The sequence below is a fragment of the Schistocerca cancellata genome, chromosome 6, assembly GCF_023864275.1.
Source record: "Schistocerca cancellata isolate TAMUIC-IGC-003103 chromosome 6, iqSchCanc2.1, whole genome shotgun sequence".
NCBI lineage: Eukaryota > Metazoa > Arthropoda > Insecta > Orthoptera > Acrididae > Schistocerca > Schistocerca cancellata.
The window spans coordinates 473,221,100-473,244,077 of NC_064631.1; positions in this window are offsets into that span (position 1 = coordinate 473,221,100).

Consider the following 22,978-nt stretch of genomic DNA (forward strand, 5'->3'; position numbering starts at 1 on the left):
TCCAAGTTTGGCTACAATCTCCCTTTCCCCGACTGGACAACTGGGGTAACTTATGGATGTACGTAACTAAGTTCGCACGGAACCCCCCAGATAGTCAGTCCTGCTCGTACTTGTCCGGTTATTTTTGAAAATCCTTTTTCCTACTGGAAAGTAAAATACAGACTGAAGTCAGGAAAACGTGTTTGAATTGTAAAAAACTAATTATTTACGCGAAAACTTCTGTTTTGTTGTCATAGCATGTACGACCCCAAAGTGAATGAGGATGGTACCAACCATAAATAAGGTCATTCGACAGTTGAATACCTCTTACTTTCGATAATACTTTTTCTGTACTAAACTTAGCAGCTAATAAATGCTGAACGGACATTATGTGTCTGAATATTTTGTCCAGTGGAGATGGATTAGATCATTCTTCCTGCCTGTGACTGATCAATATCTGGTGACGATGTCCGCAATGAGTGACTGTTCAGTGTAATCCTCTGATTGTGTTGATAAGACTCACTACTTTTACAGGCGAAACAACTTGTGAAAGACGAAAACCAAATTATGGAAACCAGTTTCCAATCATTTTTACGTATTAAGGCCTGAAGCGGGTTTGATAAATCGAACATGTCACTCATTTTTCTACAAATACGAGTACATTAATCGATGGTTCTAATCTATAAGACATGTTAAAAGTCGGCAATGTGATAACAGGAAGAGTTCGTATCGCTTAGACGACTCGAGTAAACGCGGTATAGACTACACTGCTATAACAGGCAATACGCACGGTTAGTAACCAGAGGTCTACTATTTATGGATTAATGGAAAATGAAACATAAAATAAAATCTGAATGACTGCTCGACGATGATGAGGCTCTAAATAGCAGGCGATTGCCGCTATCTTTGATCTTCTTACTAATTACCTGCCGCCCTCAAAGCCAGCCATCTCAGCTCTTGTACTGCCGCCATTTGGGTACATCTGCCTACAAAGCTTTCTTTAATGAGCAGTGTTGTCGGACAGTACAACGAGAGGACATCCGCACTTCATCTCTTTGTGAGCTGAAGCGCGGATTCCATAGCTTGTGACCTGACAAGGCCCGAGAACAACGATACCTGTTGTAGTGTAGACATTTCCTGCACATTATAGATGTTGTTGTTCCCTACTCTCTAAACAAGGATCAGAGTGTTATGTTGACTTCAGGTGCAATAACGGCTGTGGGATATAGTTTTCCTCCTCAGTAACGAGAAATCACTTCACAGTAGACCCAAAGCAATCTGTAGCAATCATCTTTAGTAGGTAGTGCACTTTAGCTTGCACTTGTTATTATAAAATCATACTGTAGCACCATCAGCTACTATGAAAACCTGTGTTAATGGTACCACTTTCGATTTCCACAAACCATCAGGCACAGGAAGTTTATCACACTGTTCGTCTCATGACTTTCTACCCCACTGTACATATCGGCTTAACCGCAGAAGCAAAACTTAACATCAAAACTTCTTCTACTTTTCTTCTTCCGCTTAGCGTAGTTTCCTGTTCTTTAAAGATACACTGTTGCAGGTGTTTTCAAATGTGTTAATTTGCCACTCCTTCTGCATATTCTTTCAATTATTTTCTGTTTTCCGTAGTCTTTTTGTTGTAGTTGCAAATTTCTGCACTTTCCCGACTGGTCTCATTTTTTAATCTGTATATTCTTGTTACTGCCTCGACTGTTCTCAAAAATCTGTTGTCTGGTGATTGGAGTATGTTATGTGTTATACAGTTCGTAGTCTAGTTTTCACTTGCAGATAGTCTACATAAATCACGATAAATTTATAAAATTTTAACATTGTGTCGTTTCATATTTCTCCCCTGAGCGTTTCCATCTGCTTGGCTGTACACAAGCACCATCTCGGCGTTTTCCCGACATGAATACCGGATCATTCTGCTGCTTAAAGTACGCTACGTCAATCACACAGCCTGCAACACTCACGGAACACACGGCACGTGGCAGCGCCATCTACCGTGGTAACGATGCAGCTCCTGACTCATGTTCATAGAACCTGTTTTCCTCCATTTCCAGTCGGGAATACATCCCTGCAGTTTTTCAGGTTTATTGATGTTTACCCTGTATGTGACACCTGTTATTAACAGAAACTCTATTTGTATCTCATTGAAAGCGGTCATACAATTAAAAGTAAATCATTCAGCAGTTTCAAGTGTTACAATATGTCGTTTCTATGAGTAATAAAAAATCATAGGAATTAAATTTGTACAATATGATTTACAGTAAATTTTATCTAATAATCCATTGTGGCAGGCGATGTGATCCAAGATGACACATGCTTTGTACCGGTATGATAACTACTGTGGAACAGTCAACTGTGTTACAGGACGTGAGATTGGTAGGAAAATTTTTATACACAGGGACTTGCCTGCCAAAAGAGTAGTCAATAAATAGATGAAAGGCGAGCATGATTGCAAAGTCGTTAAGTCCCACTAACGCTCAGAACCGGAAATTGTGACATTGCTTACACAATAAAAATCCTTACTCTCCATGAACAATTATATAACCACCTATACGCAAACAGCACAGCGAAAGAATAGTTAAGACCAGACTGCACAACCTTCCTTAGAATGAAATAAATTTTTGATTGTGTACAATCATCAGCCACAAACTAATTTTGGGTTACCTTATTCAAAAGTCGGTTTGAATTTATCACAACGCATTATCAGACGGTTTATACCTACTTTCATCAAATCAGATGATACATTGGTTTTCCATGAGTTGCCCAGTGATAAACTATAATTCACAATTACAAACATGTAGCAAAAATGGATGCTCTACAAATCTATGATCTGCATTGTAAAACATTTTCGTTTGGTCACAAAACAAACTTTCAGTGTGCATCACACGTTTCAGTTCACAACATACAAAAACGAACACAAAGCTTAGAACGTACATGAGTGTCAAAGATACTGCACTGCAATGATACAAAAATGTTGCGTTGTATCGCAGAAAGAATCAAACCATGTGGTGCACACTTGTAATGTTGTTGCATTAATTTGTTCTGCAGGCGGTCCTGATATTCAAGTCCATAAAAGTGGGTTAAAAGCTGTGAGCTATCTGAGGAAGTTAACCTTGCATTACTGCGCAACTGTTTCACCAGGTATCCAGTCTAGCTTACCAAATTCCCAACCAGACTAACATAATTATAATCTTTTAGTACTCATCTTACGATAACTGGCGATATATATATGAAAAGACAATTTAAATAAAAAGAAATAAATCAGTTCATATTTGGATATTTATTTTAACATTGATCATTGTTCCGTTAAAATTTCAGCATATCAAACTTAATTCATAACTAATCTGGTGCCTTATTTAGGATTGTGAAAATGTGAGTTTGTCATCTTACGGAACACATCAAATAGGGAGCCAAGATTGGGAGACTACATACAACACTGCATTCATAAAATAACACACGAAGAACGTTGAAACGCATGCAAGAGGAAATTAACCACAAACAACCGATTCAATTTTCACCCAAAGAAGTTACGTTCGTAGCGCAATCCTGTCCGTCATGAAATTCCCACACACTGGTATACTAAATTCCTACTAGCTCTCTGTGAAATCTTCCCGAAAAGAATAGCTGAGGGCTACTTTGATGATTACACCACATGCTTCACGTGGTCAACTTGGTTTACACAAAGAGTGTAACTCCACAATTATTTTGATAATTAAAATAAATTAGATCGAAACGCAATTTACAAAAGAAAAACCTCTAACTGGTTACTATCGTCTTACTATTAACCTGATGGGTCAAACAATTGTATAAGCACGTGGTACTGGTCTCACAAAGTATACCCCACGTGGGTTGAACATAAAGAAAAGTTGCTATATTGAAAAATATTGTCAAGACGAAATGCTATAATCTCATGCACATTCGCATTTAAGATTGATGATCTTAGTTAGAGTTACTGATCAACACGTGGTTCCACTTTACTCACAATGTAGTGACAAAGCAACTACCGGAAGATATTCTGAACTTCACACTCGAATTACACTGCGTTGCAATTTAAGATAACATTAGATATTTTAGAGCTAAACCCGAAATAAAGGTGATTAAATTTTCAGTTAGGCTGAACTTAAGAAATCTATTGTCCTACGGACTTAGCAGACACATGCTTAGCCAGAGATCTTACCACTTCAGACGCTCGCCGCGGACAGACTGACCTGGGGCCCTACCGAGCGTGCTTAACAGATACAAACGGAAGTGACCAGAGAGGCAGCTTCCTATACCAACATGACAAGGGACGGACAGGACCATACTCTGCTTTTAGAAAGCGTAGCTACCTGTTCCGACGTTGGTCCTACTGTTCTCTAGCAGACAGGCTTGTCTTCTACCATCAAGCATGCAACTAGAAATACATTTGCTCCATCATCCTCTCACGCAGAAGTGAAGGGGGATGACAGTATCTTATCATATACAGTATATAAAAGAAAGCGGATGTAGGTTCCGTATGAGACTGTGTGACATGAATTACATATAAACTGTGTTTTAAAGTGTAGTAGTGTGACAGATCGTTCTTGTTTATGTGTAAAAGTAACACGTTTCACTGCCCAGTCTCCTCCCAGATAGTCAGAAACACCACAGTAAATTTAGAAGAGGAATTTGTGCTGTAAATGACAACATATTTAAGAAATTAACATGAAAAGAATCCAACAGAGACCTTTCACACTGAACATTCGTCTTGTGATAAACGACAGTGTTTTTCACCGCAGACCAACATATGTGACTGTGGAAATATGAACTTCCTAGTGAATGTATTTCATTTGAAGAAAACTGAAAAAGTAGATGCCCCAGAGGGACATTTGACGTGAGTTTCAGTCCAACTCGAATGTGTAGTGCAACTATTTCGGTTACACGTTTGGTAATTGGCAATTATTGTTTGTCCTAGAGCACGTCAAAGGAAACCTATCTTTTGATGGAAACTTGAAAAAAAAAAGGCTTACGATGAATTCTGAAAAATTCGTATCCAGTAACGGTGCTTTTTGAATAACATAACGTAAAACGAGTTTGCAGCTGATTGATGGACACGATCGACAGTTCATTTTACATAACAGCCACTGTCTCCATCCATGTCTTTGAGAAAATTACACGTTCCGTAGAATATATGCAAGACGCTGACTCGGGATAAAAGAACTTCGGTCGTTCCGACTGGACCAACTCGAAAAGAGACTGCTCCCCATAAATTCAGATACGTTGAACGGCGTGCGCTATTTTAACACAACTTCCATAATACTGTCTGTTACTTTCTTTTTACAATTCGATACTAATGGTTCGATCAGATTCATGTAGCTTTTACTGTAGCTATGCTTGGAGAAATTTCTGTAGGATATGTATGTTTGTTTTATTTTCCCTGGCTAGTTTTATTTTCGCTGGTTAGTCGCGTGTAATCAGCAGCCTAATTCTGCCTCATGCAGTCTAAAGGAAAAGTCTTGCATGAAACAGGAATATGGGGAGTGACCACATGCTAGAGAATCTTACTCCTTTCCCTTCCCTTGGGCTGTAGGCAGATTCGTTCGGGTTTTTCCATTCAAACTGAGTAGTCCCGCCAAATCTCAACGGCAGAGTCAGGCCTTTTTGCCTGTTTTGCGATTAAACAGTTTCATTGTCTTTCTAGTGTTTTCACACAGCTGCGAAATCCTTCTAGAAACGTTTCGGCTCATGAAGCAGATATGTGCATCTTCCGCGCACGTTTTTCAACCAATCTGATTGGTACAGCAGTTCACGCTTTCTGAGGAATTCTGCGGATTGATCCTCCCTCCTAAAAAGGCGGTACGCTAAATGCGGCGTTAGAGACATGATAGGGATTCAGCTGTAGACGAGATTCTCTGCTCAAACACAGGGGTGTAGTTTATAGTCGTGGTTTGGATTATGCCATAGGAAGCGCTTAAATTTGTTAACAAACCTGCCCTCAACAATAGCGAGTGTTTAACATATATAAATTATCTTTTCTTGCACGTGAAGTTTATTTTCGAGCGAAACTCAGAAAAATGAATTCAGTTAGTATTAGTTAATTCTGAGAGTTAAATAGACGAGTCATTGAAAATTATACATTTGCACGACATGTTAATTGTTAGTGGGATAACTGGCTTCGCTTCATACTTTCGCGACCGTGAAACGTTGGCACATCTCATGTGCATTAACTTTGGTTCATGTTGGGCTATATAACTTTTCAGTTAAACGATATGCAGGCCCTAAGCAGTTGCTACATTTCGTAGTTTTCTCAGTGAGATGACCGTAATGGCGGCTAAAGAGACAACGTCCAAGCCTCTCTCATCCAACCGGCGTGGCATTTGGACGGCTAAACCTTTCTTCGAAAAAGTGAAAGTGCCCATCGTCCATTTCTTAGCGTGGCCTGTTTCTCTCTAGCCTACAGCGCTTGTCAGTGCTCATGCCACTCCACGTCGAGGCGTTTGCACAAAACTTTTAACCCTAATAAGGAGACAAATGTTAACAGTAAGTTCTACATGGCCTTCCCACATGAAAACGACCACCTCAAGGTCTTTTGCCCAGTACGACTCCTTCCAGCTTTCTTGGAAGGCCTCTGGCGAAAACTGCACCCACTAAGATTTTCTTTTAACTGAGGCACCAGCTTGTAAAGCAATTTATTTTGCGTTGGCCCAACGTGCTACATTATTTCCAAATTGATTCCTTTAGAAAGTGACCCCCAAGCCACGCTGGACGCAGTTCACGTTTCTAAAAACTTGCAAACACACTCACTAGTGGCCAGCGCTGCCCCTTGCCCCTGTTGGTCTTACACCAGAATTCAGTCCGCCCCCACTGGGAAGCGTCCAACTTCCGCAAATGGCTTCCAAAATGGCTGGTACATGGAAACATGCAACTCATTAAATCACGAAAATGCAACTAAATAATTATCTGAAAAAACGTGAGATGGATGTTAGTGGCTCGATCTTCGCAAATATTGTCATTACACAAATCAGAATCAAACAGGTGTCTATAAACTGACGCAGTGAAAGAGGAATATGAGACGTGTAACCCCACATTTGGCTGACATGTTTCAGGTGTACGATTAATGCTAATTTCGACAGTTATTCCTTTCCGGTGGCGGCCATCCTCTGCTATGTACTCGCAATCACGGCACAAAAACCGTTATATCCAACTTGCGACGTTTGGTGGCTGTGGAGACGGGAATCATCAAAATATAGAATCTAAATTCGTTTACTTAAATATTCCTAATGAGGAAAGACAGGAAGTGTAACTGAAGCAAAGTAGTACACCTTCCAACAACTACCTGCGTGCAGTAGAACATTCTCCAATTTCAGTGTAACTAGAACATACTGCCTTAACATGTGACTTCAGACTTTCGTGTCATAGTTTGCTACTGGCTCAGTCCTCTGCTACCCTGTACAACTAAATAAACAGGACATAAACAAGAAACGTTCTTAAGTCATAATTTTGCAGTACGAGGCATATTAGATGCCTTGAGAAATCCATCCCATGTAAATATACAGAAAGAAGTTTTACATTCGGGCGTTTGGCGGTTAGAGTTCAAGCGGTGTCTCTGCCATCAGTTTTGGACGTTATTCTTAACTGCAGGGGCAGTGAAAACGCCTCCTTCAAAAAATTCTGATTTATGTTTGTTCTTGCGGCTTGGTTAGTTGATTAAATAAACTTTTGGTCACCGATGAAATTTACCCTCACGTTCTAATTCTTAGCAGCTCTTTTGAAACAGACCATTTAAACGCTATTTGTAATTGGAAGGTAGATGTTCAACTTGCTGAAGTTCACTCAGCAGGTTCCGACTCATTCAAACACCGCTCTTTGTAACTTCTACGATGCATATCTCTTTTCCGCACTTGGTTGACAGTGGTGCTTCTGGACCACTTTGTTTACATTTAAGACGCCACAAGCAAGGCCTCTTTAACTATGATGTTATTATCATAACGTCGCAAGTCATTTTTTTCAGCGGCATCGTTTTGGCGTGAAATTTAAAATTTCATATTGGCAGGAATTCAAAAATAATCGAAAAAATAAAAAATTTAAAAGCCTAGGTAGTGGAATTAGCACAGTTGTATGTAACCCCCGACCCCCCTGAAACTCTCCCCCTTTCTGTATCTACCTTCTCCGGAGCTTAATTATTCGACACCATTAAAATAAAAGAGCCACTTACAGTATAGTATTTCGGGAGCCGTTAAAATGAAATTGTCACGTTATATCCCCAGAACAGCCATCTTAGTTCTACTCGAAGGCATCCACACGATTTGCATTTTTGCACCATGTCAGAAATATTTAACCAACTGCGTAAAATGGGGCCTAAAATATATCGCCACATATGTTTACATTCTTCACTGCAAAAGTTGTTAATGGACTTTCTCGACAGACATATCTGTAAATTTCGTGGAAAACTACATAGCATTGTTACAGAGTAAGAGAACGCGAATGAAATGTACTCTTCATAAGTGGTTAAAACCCAACACTCGCTTACGCAATGTAATTAACAAATCAGAAATACTTAGTTGTTGAAGATGAGTTTTACTGCAGCTATTGTTCTGAAAAACTTCAAAATGAGAAATCAGATCAACAGATGACAGAATTCATACTTCCATCTACACGCTTGGAATAAGGCACAAAAGAGCCACAAATTAATTATTTTCACATCGATGATGCTTGTCAAATGCCAAGATTTTCTTTCCAAGCTATAATGTCTTCTCCCCAAGCCTAAAATGTCTTAAAATACCTTAGTAACACAAGGAAGTTGTAATGGGTAATGGGACTCTATTTTCAGACGCCTTTGCCGTAGTGGTAACACCAGTTCCCGTCATATCACCGAAGTGAAGCGCTGTCAGGCTAGGCTAGCACTTGGATCGGTGACCATCTGGTCTGCCGAGCGCTGTTGGCAAGCGGGGTGCACTCAGCCCTTATGAGGCAAACAGAGGAGCTACTTGATTGAGAAGTAGCGGCTCCGGTCTCGTAAACTGACATACGGCCAGGAGAGCATTGTGCTGACCACATGCCCCTCCATATACGCATCCGGTCGGTACCGTTGAGCCTTCCAAGGCCTGTTCGGACGGAGTTAAGTTTAAGTTAATGGGATTCTATTTAATGTTGTTGTGGTCGTGTGTACGTCTAATTAAAAAATGTATGGAAATGTAGCAGCAAGAATAACAGAATTATTTAAAAGAAAAAAATAATCTCTGATAATTCTTATTTATATGCTCCTGAGCCCTAATATAACGAGTTTCAATAGTTCTTTATTTGACATTAAAATATATGCACCAAATAATTAATATATCGCACCACAATCTCTACCCATAACAACAGTGGCGTCGTAAATATTTTTATTTAAAGTCACTGACAAGTTAGTTGGGAAAAATTAATCTTACTCACCAGTCATAAAATTATTTCATTTACGTAAAGTCTAAGATTCTTCTACTGAATGCTATTTTCGCTTTTACAATAGAAAAATAATAAATTCCTGTGGGTTCTTGTCCTCGGAGTTCAAATATTGAAATAACGATCGAAAGAATTAGTGTCTGATTATTTCTGCAGATTAAAATTGCCACTCCATACGCTCACGTAATGACGGCAGTCCGGACTGCTATGGACACAAAACTTAAAACATTCATAGTTGGTTATTTAGTTAGAAATAAAAGTCCGTAAACTTGAATTTCGTTTAGTAAATTGTACGTTATATTTTTCATTTGATCATTTACGACAACTTTTTACAATATTTAAAAGAACAGACCTCAGCTTATCTTCGATCTCATCCGCTTCATACATCATAGGGGAGAAGAACAGAAGAAGGAAAAATTCCAGTGAAAATACAATGCCAATACGTTCTTTTAGTGGTATTGTCTTTTGTTATATGATTATTCTTTGTAGGAAACTGGTTATAAAATAATAAAACATATTGTTGTTATTTCACAATATAATAATAAGTCACAATATAATAACAAGTTTTTCTCAGTTCTCACATATAGGCTTAAAAGTCATTTCTGGAAAAATGTTCGTTAATTCATAAGTCTTGAGCACTGTCCCACACACTTGGGACACAAAATATTGGCGTTGGCATTACAAAGAGCAATTCCTACTTCAAAAAGATAGGTACTAACCTGACCAGGCAGAAAATGCATGTTAGTTAGAGTACTGTGCTAAGCGGGCAAACACACAAACATTTAGGTAGCCTGATTTACTGGGAGGATGTACTTATTTAGGTCTTTCCAAGGCGTACTCTCAAATTAAGTATTTCCATTTCTGTTACAATGGTATCTAAATGCGCAGAAGAAATTGACACTTCAATTTCATGCTATGACATAGAACGTACTGTCATTATCTAATGGGTTTACAAGTTTTTCAGCAGTGTGTCACCACTAATTTTGGGGGTGGGTGGGTGGGAGGGGAAATTAATGATATCACTTGTCAATATAGTAGATATTAATAACAGCCTAACATTGCTTTTGAACTAGGTGTAGAAGATGCTCATTAACAGCCTAACATTGCTTTTGAACTAGGCATAGAAGATGCTAAGTATAAAAAGAACTTTCGATAAGGGCTGCCGTATTTACCTATTGAGACTACACTGAGGTGACAAAAATTACGGGATAGCGATATGCAAATTTATAGATGGCGGTGATGTCGTATGCCACAGAGTATAAAAGGCAGTGCTTTGGCGGAGCTGTCGTTTGTACTCTGCTGCTTCATGTGAAAAGATTTCCGACGTGATTATAGCAACACGACGAGAATTAACAGACTTTGAACGCGGAATGGTAGTTGGAGCTAGACCCATGGGACATTCCATTTCGGAAATCCTTAGCGAATACAATATTCGGAGATCCACAGTGTCAAGAGAGTACCGAGAATACCAGATTTCGGGCATTATCTCTCTTAACAGACAAAGCAGTCGCCTACGGGCTTCACTTAACGACAGCGTCTTTTGTGTAAAGTTGTCAGTGCTAATAGAAAAGCAACACTGCTTGAAATAACCGTAGAAAGTAAATTGCATCGTATCCTGGGCTCATGTCCACATCTATTGGATCTAAGACGACTGGAAAACATTCGCCTAACAGGTAAGTCCCGATTTCATTTGGTAAGAGTTGATGGTAGGGGTCTGGTGTGGTGTGGGCCCCACGAAGCCATTGACTCATGTAGTCAACTAGGCACTGTGCATGCTGAAATTGGCTCCATAATGGAGTGGGCTGTGCCTACATAGAATGGGCTGGGTCCTATGGTGCACCTGAACCGCTCATTGACAGGAAATGGTTATGTTCGCCTACGCACTGATCATTTGCAGCCGTTCAGGGCATTAGGTTTCTAAACAACGATATCATGTCACTGGGCCACAATTGTGCCCGAATGGTTTGATGAACATTTTAGATGTTGTTGTTGTTGTGGTCTTCAGTCCTGAGACTGGTTTGATGCAGCTCTCCATCTATCCTGTGCAAGCTTCTTCATCTCCCAGTATCTACTGCAACCTACATCCTTCTGAATCTGCTTAGTGTATTCATCTCTTGGTCTCCCTCTACGATTTTTACCCTCCACACTGCCCTCCAATGCTAAATTTGTGATCCCTTGATGCCTCAAAACATGTCCTACCAACCGATCTCTTCTTCTAGTCAAGTTGTGCCACAAACTTCTCTTCTCCCCAATCCTATTCAATACCTACATTTTAGATAACTCATGTTCGGCAGTCTCGGTGGCGAAATAATTTTCTCGAGTTACATTTTAGATAACTCGAGAAAATTATTTCGCCACCGAGACTGCCGAACATGAATACCGTAGAACATTTATGGGACATAATCGAGAGGTGAATTCGTGCACAAAATTCTCTACCGGCAATACTTTCGTAATTATGGACAGCTATAGGGGTGGCATAGTTCAGCATTTATGAAGTCGCTTCCAACGACTTTTTGAGTCGATGTCATTTCACGTTGTTACATTACGTCAGGAAAAAGTGGTCTGACACGATATTACGAGGTACCCCATGACTTTTTCATCTCAGTGTATGTTTCCAAGGCTTTCTAATGTATTTTCAATAATTAACTACTAAATAACACCAACAAGTATTAACATCAAAGTGAAGAAACCATATTCACACAATCACCAGTTTAGGAAGAAATCAAATAGATGTTTTTACAAGGATGTATCACTCAAACTGGAATAGACAAGGAGAATGTTTGCTTTGTTTACATGACCAAAGATGGTGACAGATATGAAACATATTCACATGAATGGTGCGTCAACAGAGAGTTGACGTCTCGAAAGTAAAACTATTAACCAAATTATTTATCACATTCAGTGACTACCAAAACACATGCAGGTTAAACACAAGTATAATTACGTTATTTAGAAAATTCAAACATGCAACTTAGTTAAACTGAACTATTTTTAATATTTCATGAATAAAACTCACTTTGTAGATGCAATGGACCTTAGTATTAAATATTTCCACATCTGAATTGTGTGCACAACTTAATAAAGTACGCACTACTGAAACAAATTGCACATTAGTATACGAGCTTAATTACATCTTACTACCACGCGTTAAAGTCATCCATACACGTAAAAATTAATAGCAAAATACACGCATGTGTACTAGAGCTGATCTAATTTACATCCTAAAGAGCGCTTGGTGACAAGAATTACCAAAGTAAACAATGAAAAAATCTTGTGCAACTTAAAACCAGTTGTTCATCGTTCGTCCATAGACCTAGGAATCCGTTGAGCACAGCAATGTGAAATTCTGATTCTCGACAAGAAAAACTTCTGGCAAAGTCGATCTGTTCGCTTCTTCTTCTTACACACTGTTGGTTCATTCACGAACGATCCGGCTCACACAAGTAAGAAAGTGCACTGTGCATATGTTTCGATTGATAATTTTACTTTCGAGATATCAGTTCTCTCTTGTTCCACCAACGTACTTGGTGATAGTTCACCTCTGTCATCGTTTTCGGTAATGTGTTGTGTAAACAAAGCAGACGTTTTTCTATGAAAGTGATACATCGTCATAAAAACATCTCCTTCTTACTTTCTAAAACGATGTTTATTTGAGATTAGTGTTTTCACAACAGGTATTTTGATTAGTTGTCGGCATTATTTAATAGTTAATTATAGTAGAAACAGTTTTAGAAAAGCATTTGCACAATAGTTCCGATTGGTAAATGTTGCAGCCTTCATCGAAAGTTCGTTTAGTGCTCAACGTCTACTATGGCTAATTCCAAAGCAATGTTAGACATATAATAACGTTGATTATATTTTCTACTGATACATTATCACTACACAGACCACAAGAGGACAAGTTCCATCGTCTTGGATCTTTTCATTTTATTATTTTTTTCTCCGTTTTCTAATGTCCCTCACTGTTTACTTTAAAATTTCACTCCAAAGTGGCGTCCCGGAGAATGATGCTTGGGAGATCATGATAATATCATAGATAAGGTTGCTTGCTTTTTACGTTAAAATTTAATCAAAGTTTTCTGGAAGTTCCACTGTAAAGCAAGTTCCCCAAAGAGTACCTTTATACACTACTTTCACAATCACCTGCAACTAAACGCTGAAGCCGTGTAGAACTCCTGTCGTGATTTACAATCCACTTCTTGTTGTATATTACTAAGTAACTGTAGTGGTGAGCTTGCGCTGATACTGGGAAATATTGGGGCAAAGCAAAATATCAGAGATTCGTTTATTTAGCAAGACTATGCTCACTGATATTTAAATGTAGATCATCCATCACCATATTCAGTGGACTAATGGTTATAATCAAAACTTGTCGTAGCACCACTTGTGTATTGTACATAGAAAAAATATTAGAAATTACATACGTCCATAACAAGAACCTGAACAAATGTTTAATATTTTAACACATCTATGTGTAGAAATAAAGAAGCAGAAAAACATGAATTTTTCCTCCCGACCCAATCATTAACTCTGTAAAAGAACAAAGCGAGGCTGAGATTACCGTGTTGTCAACATCGTGCTGTGACCACTGACTTAAATGGACATAGACCTCTCCATCTATGACCAACGGAGTCTGTGATCAACACATTGCTGGGGCGGTTCTAACTGTTTTGTGAAACTGACCCATCATGTGCCTGAAACGTAAGGCAAAACCTAAATCAAGACAGCCGTGTTGTATTTGAACTCTTCCCGTTTTTATACGAATGTCTTAAGGATGTGTGATGTTGTGGCTGTAGTGTAATCTGTAAAGAGTTTAGAAATTCTCTTAACATGTTAGTTCTATAATAATATTAGCAACATTGTTAAGGGCCTTGTTTTTATGTTATTTTCCTCATAGTTCACGGTGTGCATTTTACTGTCTCATCTTTTGCTCATAAATGGTATTATCTCCGCTCATATATTATATTCTTCAGATATATGTGTTCATTTTACCATTCTGTTTACTTGTAAATATTTGACAAACAGATAATTTTTGTTTCGAAACTTGCAACAGTATATGTAGTTCCCATACTACATTGTATTGTTGATGTTCAGTGACAGGACCAGTAATGCTGTAATTTTAAAGCGTGGAGTGAACAAGTAGGATATCCTACTTACGTTCACATCCCAAGTAATATTTTGCCCACAAGCACAATTTTAAAAAAATCGAGCAAATATTGCTTAACTAGCAGCGAGAAATTAACCAGCCTGACTGGCTTCGTTATGCCTTTCTTCATTACTAAGATATGAACAGCAACTTTGATGTACACATACATTGGTGTAAATTGTACTCCCACTGTGTCTTTCCAGTTGTTTGCTGTCAACTCCAGCAAGTGAACCAGTTACGTTACCTATATACCTGCACTGTCTACTACCACACAGCAGTCAAAGCCACTTTTGTTTCACGTTTCTGTGTATCAGCTCTGTGTTCACCTATTTTATCTATCAGTCTTTATGTAGTCTGTCTTTTCATCTCCTTTCCCTTCTTTACTTTTCCAGACTCTTTTTATATGGATTTCAAGACTATTATTTTCTTCTGGCGTATTTCTCTGAATTTTCCAGTTTCTATTCAACAGATCGAGAGTAGGTCTCGGATTCTTCAGTAACACTCATTTTGTTACAATATCTTCTTTTAATATGTTTCAGGTTTTGGATATGTCTCAAACCAGCAACTTATGATCTACATTAGGACCTGCTCCAAGGATTGTTTTAGCGTTTTTCACTGCTTTTAAATATTTTATTAGTCACTGTAAAATTAATTTGGTATCTAGTACAGTCACCAGGATCTTCCCAGGTGCACAGTTTTCAGTGACTGTTCTAAGTTCGTTTGTAATCGACAGACCAAAGTGACCGCAGGAGGATGTTAATTTTTCAGGCCTCTCGTTTTTTTCTCTTATTATTCTCAAACTGAATTCTTCCCTTTACCTACTCCTACTATCCTACTATCCGAATCTTCTACCGTTATAGTCATTAATTGCCTCAGTTTTAAGAAATCAAGACCAACCTAATATGAAGGGCTTATTTCAATAGTGGTACAAGTCCATTTTCGTTCATTTTGAGATACAGAGTCCTAAAGCTAAATGAGCGCTGAAAAACCTGCAGTTGATATACCAGAAATATTCAAGCATATGGCTTCATGCTAGAGATGCAACTTTCTTTCTCTTTGTTTGGATCATTAATTTCAGAAGCATTATAATCAGGAAAGTGGAGGTAATGGGCTTGTACCACTAAGCCCTTCATATATAGATGTACTTCAGAGATTTCAGAGATATAACAAAATCCAGCTATGTTAGCGAAATAGTGAACAAAAATGTGAAAAGATGGATTATTAACAAAAGTGTAGAGATGTTGCAGTTGCGATCTTACTTCATCAATACATCAGGGAAGTGACACCTAAATTGCATTTTCAATATGCTCAAAAGGCTCGAAACCTAAGAACCTTACAGCTTGATTCAACAGCTGCTTCTTAAACGTAGTTCCCGCTTTGCACTGGAGAGAAGAAGAAGAAGAAGGGGAGAGAGAGAGAGAGAGAGAGAGAGAGAGAGAGAGAGAGAAAAGTACTACTATGCCTCATTGACATACTGCAATTTCTACAGCTACATCATGTAGTGTACGATAATGTGAAGAGTAGGGCTAAAAGTGTTTCGTCCTTTCGACGTTGTCTATATTTTTTAAAGTCCTTACAAGCATTAACCAAGGTCATAGCATGAGGACTTTATTAAAGAGTACGGCGAGAACGATACACACAGTTGGTCCACAGGTGCAGACGATGAAGCTTTTCCTGAAAGGTCTATGGTAGTTTCAGACAACATCAATGTCTCATGCGCCAAAGCATCACGAAGAGGCATACTTTAGGAAGCAGAAATGAGGTTTACACTATGCAAAGAAGAGATTAAGTTTGCAGTATTCTTATCAACACAAACTAATGTGAAGGTGAACCGCCTTTGCTTACCCAACACTTCTAAATGGCTAAAAACAAAATCAAATTTCTACCCATGGAAAACAACAGACCCTGAGTAATTGCTTATATTTGTCACCAGTGGTGGTGACATGATACGGGATTCAAGACATATTAAATCCTGATGAAGAGAAAGGGAGTTGGAAAGCAAACACTTGAAGTCATCCAGGCAATGTGTGAAAAAAGCTTTAGTTGTGTGCAGACACCAGGTGGAAGAACTGCAGGGTTTAAGAATGTTATGGGACTAGGACAAGTAAGTATGATGATATCCTACTATTTATAATGGTGATGGATGAAATAGTCAAAGAGACGAAAGAAGCCCATAGAGGAAGGTAGATGAAGCTGTTACTATTTGCTGATGATATTTTGGTGTGGGGAACAGGCAGTAAGGAGGTACAAAAACAAATAGACATCCTAAATGATAAAGTCGAGAAGTATGGAATGAAATTTAGTGTGGAGAAAAGCAAGAGCATGGTGGTAACCAGAGAGGATAGAGAGGTCAAGGGACAAATTCGTATTAAGGGACGGGATATTGAAATAGTGGACAACTTTAAGTATTTGGGAAGTGTATTAACGCGGAACGCTCGTTTGGAGACAGAAATTAGCAAAAAAATACAACAGAGTAGTACATTTTACCAGTGTGTGAGGGGCTTGGTGTGGGGAAGGGAAGTGCTATACAACACTGACTTCACACCCATACTAATTTACAGCTCAGAGACTTGGACTATGACTGGAAGAGAGTAGGATACAATGCAGTGAAATGAAGTTTCTGCGAAGTATGCTAGGAGAGACGAGGAGAGACAGAGTGAAAAATGAAGATGTTAGGAAGGAAACTGGGGTGGAGAAGTGGAGTGAGAAAATTGAAAAGAATAGATTAAAAAGGTTTCCGCACTTGAAGCGGATGGGAGAGGGAAGAATACCAAGAAGAACGATGGAGTTTAAGACTGAAGGCAAGAGGACAAGAGGAAGACGGAGAACAAGATGGATTGATACAATAAAGACGAGTTTAAGGAGGAGAAACTTGATATGGAACCCAATTGTGGAAGAAAAATGATGGAAAGACCGCATAAAATGGCGAAGTACCATTGATACCCCATCCGACCGGATGCTGGATAGAGGGGAAACGAAGATGATGATGATAGATCCTGATGGAGGCATCCAGACCAACCTCCTCAGAATGGATGGCCGTGATGATGGGCAACAGAGGTGACACAAAAATTAACATTTGTGCTTCAACAACGTTGTAAACATAACATTCCGTCGGCAGATATGCAAGACAAAATATGTATTGTGAGCTGGCTTCCACTTCCACTAACTCAAATATTTTAAAATGTTGTTACCAGCGTAAAGACTGTGATTCCAGATTAGTGCTGGTAGAAGCGTAATATGGACCGATTGAATGTTAGGAAATGTAATTTGCATATCGCTATTTGATAATAACTCTGTGTTGTAAAATTAATTTGAAAAGGCTCAGATTTCTTTTCTCTATGACTGCAGGTTCTATACATACAGTAAATAAGAATGGGCATTGCAAATTAATAATTAAATCACGCCAATAGCGGATCGGTGCCACATCGAAGTGTTGCGTTTTCTGTGCTAGAAAAGCTGAAAAATAAAAGTCTTAATAAATGAATAATGAAATAAGCATGTGGACTGGTTACATGATAATCAAATGGCGTTTAAGTAATTCAAAGGAAGTTAGTATATTGTAAAATTACTGCAATTGCAGTCCACGATGCTTACTCGTGTATCCCGAATCTGAAGGAGTAACTAGTGTGAACAGCGAGGCTTCTCCTAACCGTTCTCTAAAACATTTGAGGGCTGCGCCTTCTTTTATTACACAGACAATGCAAATAGGATCATCGTCTCTTTACTCGCAATCTTTACATAATTTTTTGCAGAAAATATAGACTTTAGACAGGGTAATTACGGTATGTATAAGGAAATGGCAGTTAACATAAGGTGCTACAAATATATGAAACTTGTGTAGTACCCACATCCACTCTCCACAACTAAATGGTATTCTGTAGATTCCTGCTACTTCCAGAAGCTCTCGAGCGTCACTGTAAGACCTAAGATTTTCCTCTATCTATCGGATGGTTTGCCAGCTATAGTGATACCGCGTTTCTTCAAGATCTTCCCTATACGGCCAGTGAGACATTTACTGAGCGACAATTTTGTAGACGGGAGGACGTCACTAAAATACCTACTCAGCTGCCGAATGCTCCTTTTATTTCAGCAGACAACTACCCGTTATTGAGGAACTCAATGCTGAGATACTCCAGTTCAGCGTCAGCTACTCTGGACTACAGATGATCATCGCTAAAGTTTTTATCACAGCGCATTTTTGAAGTGAATTACCGTCTGAATCCCGGTGTACGTAACAGTCCGAGTGTGTATGTTTTCGGTTTACTGTGGGGTCGAAGATACCATTTTCTTTTGTTTTCATCTAATAATGTACTATACATACATTGGTAATGTACATAACTGGTTACTCTGTAACTTTTCTAATGTTTTATCTTGTGAACTGAAACTGAAGTAAACTGGATGCTCTTCTTTATACTCATGTATCTGTGTTGTAATCCTGAACAATTCTAGTGGGTGGTTATGGATAACACTATCTGATAAATGAGTAGCCAAAACTGAAAAGGCATTTTAATGAACTTTAACCAAGTTAACTAGAGAGCCCCAACAGTAAAGTAAATAACCTGTCCAATGAAACTATATTGTGCAGTACAGTGAGCAATGCTACAACGCGTGACGTCACAATACGTATGTGACTTGCAGTTACAACACACCTTGTTAACAGGATGAAAATGTTATATAAAATTACTAATTGAATTTTGAAAGAATAAACAACCAAAATATTTTCGTAAAAATGCCTTGTGAATTTACGTGTTCGGAACTGTGTCCTGACTGCACTGTAACTGGCCCTAACAAATTTTTGTGCCTTACCTGTGGCTACGGGAACGGGACTCGAAGTGATGAATACAAAATATGCAGCGCAGCAGCAAGTAAGTTAAATAAAAGAACAGCTTGTGCAAGTGCAATGCAGGGTGGGGAAACAATTCCGAAAGGAATCATGTCTGTGTTTTAGCCACTGTGTTAAGCAGAGTGAAATGCGGCGACATACACAGTCAAAAAATACGAAATTCTTTAGTGAAGTGACGATGGTGGAATCTGAGATCGCTAAATGACTGTAGCCAAAATGACATACAAAAAAGCTGTAGAGCAAAAACTGAAACTCTTTGTTTGAGTATCAGAAACATCTTTAAAAAAGCTATCGTTTATCATAAATTCTAGTTTTCCAAGTAAGAAATTCCTGAAAATGGTAAAGAGTGGTAAGATCTGTAACTTGAGCGTCCAAGGCATGTCAATAGAAAACTTTATTTATTCTCTTCTGACAATGAAACCAACTAAACCGAACCAATAAATAAAAAATTTCACTAAAACTTTCCGTTTTAAAACACATGGCAATTACGTCCAAGAACCAATGCCGCAACAACTTTATCTGGAAATCTTCATTTCTGAAATTAATCTCTACCAAATCAAAGGAGTACGACATGGTTCCAGTATCTCCCCAGCTTTGTTTAACATCTGCATTAATGGATATATGCAAATCAGAATTTCAGAAAGTTATATATCTAGTCATGACGATTCTTTCTAATAGCTTACTATATGCTGACGATTCAGTGATCCTAGCAGATAAAGAAGAGGACGTTCAGAAAGGAATTTACCTACTGAAACAGATAAGTGCGACATTTGTCATGCAGATAGCGAAAGAAAAGCTAAGGCACTAGCCTTCACGAATAAAGAACACATTAGGATCAAAATAATGGCCGATAAAAAGATTTTAAAGCAAGTAAACCACTTGAGTTACCTAGGACGTGAAGTGGCATATGGCTACAGCAAAGGTATAGAAATTAGGCATAGTAAATTTAGCTGGGTATGTGGAACAGTTGACCTTACAAAAAACTAGAAAATATATTCAAATTAAATGCTAGAAAACGGTTGCAGTCCCCACTCTGCTATGTGTTAGCGAAAAGCAAAAAAGGGCGTGTTCAGGTACAAAAAATGAAATACCTGAAACGAGTTAAGGATTGCACAGTAGAAGACAGGCTAAGGAAGCAAGATATTAGGGAAGAACTGATATTTTTAGTCTAAATGATAAAATTGTAGATAATATGAGAAAACTGAACAGAGACTTACAAAGACTGGAGAGTGACAGACTCCCTTAAAGGCTAGAAAATGTTACTGGCAAGGAAGAAGAGATGAAGGAAGACTCCCGGCAACGATATAGACTGCTACAGACAATTTATCCCAACACCTGAACGGAAGCAGAAGAATAAGAGCAAATGATATTTCAAAATCCATCCTTCTACGTGCTCTGCAAGATAGTTCTGTTCTGACAGCAGCATAGCCTACACCCATCTCTGTCACTAGCCTACTGCAAAGGCAATACCATTAACAACCAGAGATCGCATTGCGGCGTAGTACATCGATCACCGAAATCTATTGATTGAAAAAATCCAGTAGACACTTGTGAAATATGAAACATCAACTGAAAACAGAAGTTACATCACTTTCTTTGAATACCAAAAATAATCACCAAACATCAAAAAAAGTTTTGCATCACTCCAGTTCCAAGAACTCCTGAAGACAGACGTTGACTGTGGATACTGTATCACAGATATATTTCCTTTGACTGTTCTGAGACGTCACTAAACCGTCCCAAAGATGTAAACAACCTACCATGACCTGCACCTATTAGGCGGAGGGGGTCCGGCAGATGATCAGTTCCAGTCATTCCATCAGGAGGTTGTCTGTAGTTCAACGATGCCTAGACGGTCAATACCGCGGTTCGATCGCATCCGCATTGTTACTTTGCGCCAGGAAGGGATTTCAACAAGGGAATTGTCCAGGCGTCTCGGAGTGAAACAAACCGATGTGGTTCGGACATGGAGGAGACACAGACAGACAGGAACTGTCGATGACATGCCTCGTTCAGGCCGTCGAAGGGCTACTACTACAGTGGATGAACACTACCTACGGATTGTGGCTCGGAGGAATCTTGACAGCAACACCACCATGTTGACTGAAGCTTTTCGTGCAGCCACAGGACGTCATGTTACGACTCAAACTGCACGCAATAGGCTGCATGATGCAGAACTTCTCTCCTGACGTCGATGACGAGGTCCATCTTTGCAACCACGACTCCGTACAGCGCGGTACAGATGGGCCCAACAACATGCCGAATGGACCGTGCAGGATTGGCACCACGTTCTCTTCACCGATTAGTGTCGCACATGCCTTCAACCAACCAATCGTCGAAGACGTGATTGGAGGCAACCCGGTCAGGCTGAACGCCTTAGACAGACTGTCCAGCGAGTGCAGCAAGGTGGAGGTTCCCTGCTGTTTTGGAGTGGCATTATGTGGGGCAGACGTACGCCGCTTGTGGTCATGGAAGGCGCCGTAACGGCTGTACGATACGTGAATGCTATCCTCTGACCTATAGTGTAACCATTTCGGCAGCACATTGGCGAGGCATTCGTCTTTATGGACGACAATTCGCGACCCATCGTGCACATCTCGTGTACGACTTTCTTCAGGATAACGATATCGCTCGACTAGATTCGCCAGCATGTTCTTCAGACCCGAATTCTATCGAACATGCCTGGGATGGACTGAGAAGGGCTGTTTATGGACGACGTGACCCACCAACCACTCTGAGGGATCTACGCCGAAGCGCCGTTGCAGAGTGGGACAACCAACAATGCCTTGATCAGCTTGTGGATAGTATGCCACTACGAGTGCAGGCATGCATCAGTGCAAGAGGACGTGTTACTGGGTGTTAGAGGTACCGGTGTGTACATCAGTCTAGACCACCACCACTAAGGTGGTCGCCGTATCTACTTATCTACTTCTCTCAATCACTCAAGTATAATGACAGGGTGAAGTACTTGGCATAGAGCATGGGGTAGATGCGCTTGCTGAGACGTATGTAAGCAACCGATTGGTGCAACGAAATCACGGCTTCCATCATTTTCTATGATGGGCAGTTCGCCTGTTCATTAACAAAGATAGTTTCCGCGTCAGTCGTAGAAATATTTCCGGGGTAAGTTTTATTTTGAGCACCATGTAGTCATAACCCAACAACGACGACGCTCTGTAGTTGTCCGCTCAACCACCCCAAGTGAGTCTTTGAATAATACAAGTAAGTATTCACCTTCAGCATCCAGAAATTCCATGATACTCCATTTCCTAACAGGCACCTGACGGTCGGTAATTTTCTCAGGCACTTCAAGGCAATCTGATATCGTCACAACAGCACAACACGATATTACACATCAAAAAAGTTTTGCATCACCCCGGTTTCCAGAACCGCTGAAGATAGACGTTGACTGTGGGTATTGTATCACAGATAGAGGCCCTTTGACTGTTCACAGTTGTCAATAAACCCGCCCAAAGATGTAAACAACCATGCATGAGCAGCATGTTCTCCAGACATGAACCCTATCGAACATGCCTGGGATTGATTGAAAAGGGCTGTTTATGGATGACGTGACCCACCAACCACTCTGAGGGATCTGCGCT